Below are 7,030 nucleotides of genomic sequence, written 5' to 3'. Positions count from 1 at the left end.
CTGTATAGCACTAGGAACTATATCTAGTCACTTGTATCAGAGAATGATGGAATATAGTGTGAGACAAAGAATGTCTATATAATGTGTGTGTTCACATGTGTGTGTGTGACTGGGTCACTTTGCTGTACAGTAGAAAATTGACAACACAGTAAACAAGCTATGATGGAAAAATCATTTTAGAAAAAGAAATGCAGCATCCTTTTACTCTTAACTGTGTCCAAAATAAAGAAATTAAAGCTATGAAGATGAACATACAAGTTTATTGCTGAAATAACAGAATTGCAGGAATTTGGTGACATTTGCCAGCATAAATTTTCATCTTCACTCTCCTGCATAACCTACAGTCCTTTGATAGGTCAGTGGTAATTAGGGTGATGTTCAGATACGGAAGAGGACTGAGGGTTTGGCCTTGAAAGCGAGGCAGCAGATGTGTCAGTGGCCATTGGCATTGGGAACCATGGATGGGCTGCTGGTTGCGGGTTAGACAGAGGGCCCTCAGTTGGTGATATATTCTGGTATCTGGTTGGCAAAGGAGAAGGCTCCACCCTCGGTCCAAAATAACCACTTGGGAAGTTAGAAATACGACGGTACTGAGAAATGGAAGTGGTAGTTGTAATGAAATTCACGATGTGGCCACTTGCTGGAGAGTAGCTGCTTTGTGAGTGCATGTGAAACGTGGTCAACTGATTAAAAATAGCATGTTGAGCCATGGCAATTTGTCATGGTGGCCTGACTGATGGTGATGATGGAGAAGAAAGACGACTTCTAGTTGGGGTAGTTGTATTAGAAATTCTCTGGCTCATAGAAGGCCATCTTATTAAAGGCACATTTAGGTTTGTAGAGGTTGAAAATGCATCTTCTCCACGAGTTTCTGCAACCACATCAGAATTATGGTTATCCACATCACCCCCTGTTCTAGAGCGCTTCTTGCTGCAACCTTGAAGTAGAGAAGCCGACACTGGAGAAGCATTTTTCATCCTGACTCTTCTTTTCATCCTCACCAACAGATGGGGACAGCCTCGTTTAAAATTTGGATTATGGTAGAACTGCAGCTAAAACCAAAAGAGAAAGGTATTTAGTGGCCTTTTAAACAAAGATACAAGGACAAAGAATCCATAAAAATCTGACTTGTTTCATCACACAGAGTTAATGTCAGGAAATAATACTCATCTATTATTAACATTTTCAAAAATTTATGTAGTGGGAACAGGCAATTATGGTCCTTAAATAAAAATGCCTGGTGCATTTACAGTAACAGTATGAGGTTCAGGGGCTTGTATTTAGTGCGGTTCATTGACAAGGCTCAAGGTTGCTAGGAAAATTCCTTATCATCTCAAGTATTTTATGACAAAACTGTCCTCAATTTAAAAAGGTAACGGTACTTCATCCCACTTTCAAGGTCTACTTTGGCCCTATATGGCTGAACATATTTGCACATGTCCAAAGAAAATCTTATACACTCCATCTATAAGTAGTAACTGGAAATTTCTTAATGCCTTGTTCCAAGCAGAGACTTCATTTTCTTCTGCCAGAAAGTCAGCTAGTGAGGCACATCTTTGAAAATTCCTTTGCAACTTATTAAATGCATAAAAGTTAAGCTGTCGAACTAAGCTTTTCATACTCTCAGTTTCAAATATTCTGAAGGGGGCCTTTCTCTCCAGAACTTATTTCTTGACATGTTCTTCATTAACCACTATCGAGGTTCCATTTGCTTCCCACCAAATGGACTTAAAGTGATCACTTTCAGCAGTTTTCCAAAGTTTTCTGGGAAAGGGCAGAGGAAGAAAATCATCGTCTTCATCTGGTTCAGAGGCACACAATGTGTGGCATGGCTCTTTCATCAGGGAGCCCTCAGACAAAGCCTGGAAAGCTTTTTCTTCACTCTGAGACCTCAAGTCCAAGTCCCCAGTGATTGAGTTATCACACCATGGAGATGTAAGGGAGGATTCTGAACCAGTTGGTGCATCTTTAGGAGACACAGGTTGCATTTCTGAAGGAGCATGTGCCATCTCAGATTAATTTCTCTGCAGCTACTCTTCTCAACAGCATGCCTTTTGAACTCTGCAGTTTTAAATGCTGCTTTGGTAAGCCTACAGAGATAAACAATCTGGTTCATTGCAATGGTTACCAGCCTGAGTAGCTGTGACATCACAAGACACAAGTATCCTAGCAATTTGAGCATAACCTTCAGTCAGGGTTTACTTCTCTATGAAATTAGTCCAGTTAACATAAAATATGAGCTCTGTACTTAAACAGTTACCTAAAAAGGGGATCTGCAAAATTCTATTACAACAGAATCTTTTAAAATAAATAAACACATCACACAAATAAATCTTTCATCCCTGAAGTACAAGTTGTTTATCCCTTACACACACACACACACACACACACACACACACACACACACACACACACACAGACACATACACATTCAAGGTGTCAGTTTCATTCTGCCTTGTAAAGAAAAAATAAAAAAGGAAAGTAAAACAAATGGTAAATAGCTCTCTTAGGTTAGAAGTAGAATCTGTGCAGAACCTTTATACCAAAAAGTATAGCCAGGAGTTCCCTGGGGCCTTATCTTGTTAAGGATTTGTTGTTGTCATCACTGATGTGATATGGGTTCTGTATCTGGCCTGGTAACTTCTGCAGGCACCAGGAATGGTGCAAAAAAATTCCAACTTTATCGCTAACAAATAGCCATGAGAGGGCCCTAGGCATTCATACACACACACACAAAATCCATAGCCATGGAGACATAAAAGGATTAATAGTTCCTGGGGCTAGGGGAGGAAGAAAGGCTATGTAAAGGTATGGGATTATCTTGTAGAGTGATAATAATTTTTGAGCTTTGGAGAAGTGATGATTGTACAACATTCTGAAGATACATTATGCCATTGAATTGTGTACTTTAAATGATTATTTTATATGTAATTTTTTTTTACCTTGTTAAAAACTGAGTGATTTGTTGTCACTGATTTTAGAATATAGAGTTATCTGTGTATCAGACATAAGTAGTGTGTGAGTTAAACAATATACCAAACATTTTCTGTTAGGATTGCTGATGGAGAAACAGTCAAGGCCAAGTTGTTAAAGCAAGAGAGATTTATTAAAGCATCAGAGGGGGATGGGCTGAGCTCAGGATGGCACCAGCCTTGACCATGAGGAGGTGCTAGTCTTATAAAGGGAATCCATGGTTGGAGTTCATGGCAGCAACTTGTGGCTGGAACAATGAAGAAAGAGGAGGGGAAGTTCAGGGAGGGGTAGAGGTTCAAGACCCATGACAGAGAGCAGTTCATTCTTGTAGGAGGTTAATCTATGCTGGCAGTTGTTTCCTGCATGTCATTGTTTCTTTGGCTCAACTTGAGCATGCTCATTCTGGGAGATGGTGTCCACAGCAGGTCTCCAAGATGAACAGACACATTTGGGGGTTGGGGTCTGTTTCTACCCTCCTGGGAATTGCATATAATTTTATCAATGATTCAGTAACATGATTCCAGCCTTTCATTATATGGGATAGGGGCAATGATCCACTGTTCTCTAGCTACTTCCAGCTGTCTAGGGGTGAATGTACTCTATGGCTGCACATTGTATGTTTTAACCATAGAGGATGGGAAGAAAAGAAAAATATGATTAAACAGGGGTTTGGATGTAGGTTGACACTAGAATCGTTGAAGGAGGAGTGTAGTTTTATCTGAGTAGGTTTTAACATGTGATGTGGTATTAACACATAAATCACAGGAGCTATTGGTCATAATACATGTTGTCTCCTTTCTGCTGCTATAAGAGGAGACCTTGAAAATGTAAGGTTGCTGCTGCCAGCTGATGCTGCTTTGAGAAGAGCTGGTGGCATCAACGCTGACAGGGCCCATCAACCTTAAGTTCTTAGTAATACAAAGACTTGCTGAAAATTACTCCCTTAATATTTCCTAGTCTTTCTTGGATGTCTGGCCCATAGATACTCTATTCTGCCTTTTCTCCCTATTGGACAATGCAGATACCACTGATAATGATTTCTGTATTTCTAGATGAGATAAGATGCAAGAATTTGGGCCCATAGAAATCCTCACCTGAAATCTAACTGTCTAAAAGCCTGTTCTACCATCTACCCCATAGCAGACAGTGCCTTAATCCTCATCTCCACTCTGACAGGTCAACAGCTGCAGTGGCTCAAGTTTTACTCCATGTAGAGCCTGATGGCAAGTGTTGAACTTCAGGCCACAGTGCTCTCCCATGGTCATATATTTGACCAGAGTTTTGGGAGACATTTCATGACCATTTCATCCCACAGTGCTAGGAATGAACATTTGTAGTTCTGTCAGATTTTGTTGATAGGCCAGTTGATGTGTTATCACTGGACTAGAACATAGGAACAGTTGCCAAAAGTCTCTGGACCACATGTCTTCCTGGTCTGTTATGGTCCAGGAAAATATTCCCTCACTGAGCATTTTACCACATCTAGACATCACTGTGATTTCATATAGTACTGTACATCATTTTATCAGTGACTCAATTACACATTTAGTAATGCAAGCAATATTAGTTTTGTGAAAACAGTGAGGAAAAATAATATACATAGCAGTATTAGTAAAATTTAAGAGCCTTCACCAAGGGCAGTCAATATATCTCTGTTCATCTGCATGAGTCTACTCCTTTTCTTTAAAGGAAATTTTATACTGGCTTTACCATTCAGACCAATTTCCTACTTTTACTAGTCTGCTTATCCCTAGATGGATTAATTACTCCCAATGCAAGGGAGCCTTTAAATTTGGATTAATATAGCCTTGGAGAGCTATATCACTTGGCTAAAGTCTTACTTGTGCTGACTGAGATTCAGTAACATTAGAAGAAAACATATTTTTGGCCTATGTCAGAGCAGGTATTCATTGGTCAGCTGAGGTGATCCCCCCTAAGAACATCAATAATAAGAGGCTTGGAGGGGAGAAACCCACCAAGGTTGATCAGAAAGAAAACAACCAAATGAATCAGGTGTGGCAATCTATGGATAGTGGTTTACTTCTGATGGCATCTTCTTTTTGTCCAGGCATTGGTGTTTTGTTTTATTTTTATTTTTATTATGGCCTATTTTAGGATGGATTTGATGTTAGTAGTTCTCTCAGTGGACCAGTACCTTGTAGAGGCCCTTCTTACTTGATCACTATAAATTTAAGAGTTAATTATATTCACTTTCCTTGTGCATATGACACAGGATTTCATGATAAGAAATCTTTTATCTAGACTAGAGACAACATTTTTAAAAGATATTTTTCCAGAAAATATAGCCCCAAATTATCATCGGATATCTGATAATCTCCCAGAGACTGATTATAGCAATCAGCTTCACAAGCTTAGAATATTTTCTTATTAATTCAGTCAAATTTTACACTAATGTAACCTAGCAGCAAATAAATATTTGGTAGGTGGGTTTTAGAAAGTAAATGCTAACCTCAAGATACAAACTGGAATATGATTCAATAGAGTTTTTTCCTTTAAAATTACCCTCTATTTAAAATCAATTATAGTCAAATTAAGAGTGTGGAAAGTATACCACAAATGGGAATGACAGTTTATAACCTTTTTTTTTCATTATTGATTTTGCCGGGGTACAGGGAAGAACTATGCCACTGTCATGGATTTCCCATAGTACTGGCTCATTACTTCACAGCTATTGTTTACCTATCTTAACTTCTCTGATTTAGGAGCAGAGTGTTATGTTACCATGCTACAAGTGCATCAGGATGGCAAATGTCTGACAATGAGGGATTAATTTTAGAACCATAATCTTTATACATTTTGTTTGTTCCTTTCATTGCACAATGTACATACTGTAATTTACACTTAGGAAGATTGCATAAAAAATGAGGAAAATTAAAAAAACACCAGGTCAAAAAGAATCATAGTTTATTGTTTAACATTACTTATTCATTCCACCAAGCTAAAAAAATAAGATTTCAAAAGCAAATACAAATTAAAGGCCATTCAATTCATACAACCTACCATCAAAAGATTAAGATTAAGGAGGTTAAGTAAACATTCTTTTAAGAGTTTGATTAGGTCCCATGGGTTTATTTTTGCTCTAATTTCTATTGCTTTGGGAGACTGACCTGAGAAAATATTCATGATGTTGATGTCAGAGAGTGTTTTGCCTACATTTTTTTTCTAGGAGTTTGATGGTGTCCTGTTGTATATTTAAGTCTTTCAGACATTTTGAGTTTATTTTTGTGCAAGGTGTGAGGGTGTGTTCTAGTTTCCCTGCAATCCCACTCTTGGGCATATATCCGGACAAAACTCTCCTTAAAAGAGATACATGCACCCTCATGTTCATTGCAGGACTATTCACAATAGCCAGGACATGGACACCCAAATGTCCATCCACAGATGATTGGATTCAGAAGTTGTGGTACATATACACAATGGAATACTACTCAGCCATGAAAAAGAATGACATAATGCCATTTGCAGCAACATGGATGGAACTAGAGACTCTCATCCTGAGTGAAATGAGCCAGAAAGACAAAGACTAATACCATAGGATAGCACTTATAACTGGAATCTAATATCCAGCACAAATGAACATCTCAGAAAAGAAAATCATGGACTTGGAGAAAAGACTTGTGGCTGCCTGATGGGAGGGGGAGGGAGTGGGAGGGATTGGGAGCTTGGGGTTATCAGACACAACTTAGAATAGATTTACAAGGAGATCCTGCTGAGTAGCATTGAGAAATTTGTCTAGATACTCATGTTGCAACAGAACAAAGGGTGGAAATAATGTAAATGTAATGTATACATGTAAGGATAACTTGATCCCCTTGCTGTACAGTGGGAAAATAAAATTAAAAAAAAGGAGGCAGATTGTCAAAAAAAAATTCTTTTAACAGAGAGACAAACACAAAGTTCAACTTCTGCACCAGCTTATTTTTAAATTAGTTTACTTAGTTAAATTTAATTCTTAACTTAGTCCCAAACATTCAGAAAATTCTTTACTCAGTGTCTACTTCCCATAAATCATCCATCAATTTCTGTATCCATATTA

General features: G+C 38.3%; 1 pseudogene; it reads right to left on the bottom strand.

The window, feature by feature from the left end:
• Positions 1-356: 356 nt before the first annotated feature.
• On the bottom strand, positions 357-2,009 carry LOC110257971 (heat shock transcription factor, Y-linked-like; annotated as a pseudogene).
• Positions 2,010-7,030: the final 5,021 nt, after the last annotated feature.

The sequence above is a fragment of the Sus scrofa genome, chromosome Y (genome assembly GCF_054392235.1).
Source record: "Sus scrofa isolate SSC_HxYL_T2T_F1_AM1 chromosome Y, Sscrofa_HxYL_maternal_Yorkshire_Landrace_v2.0, whole genome shotgun sequence".
Lineage (NCBI taxonomy): Eukaryota > Metazoa > Chordata > Mammalia > Artiodactyla > Suidae > Sus > Sus scrofa.
Note: the sequence above shows the minus strand (reverse complement) of the source record. Positions and strands in the feature narration are given on the sequence as shown.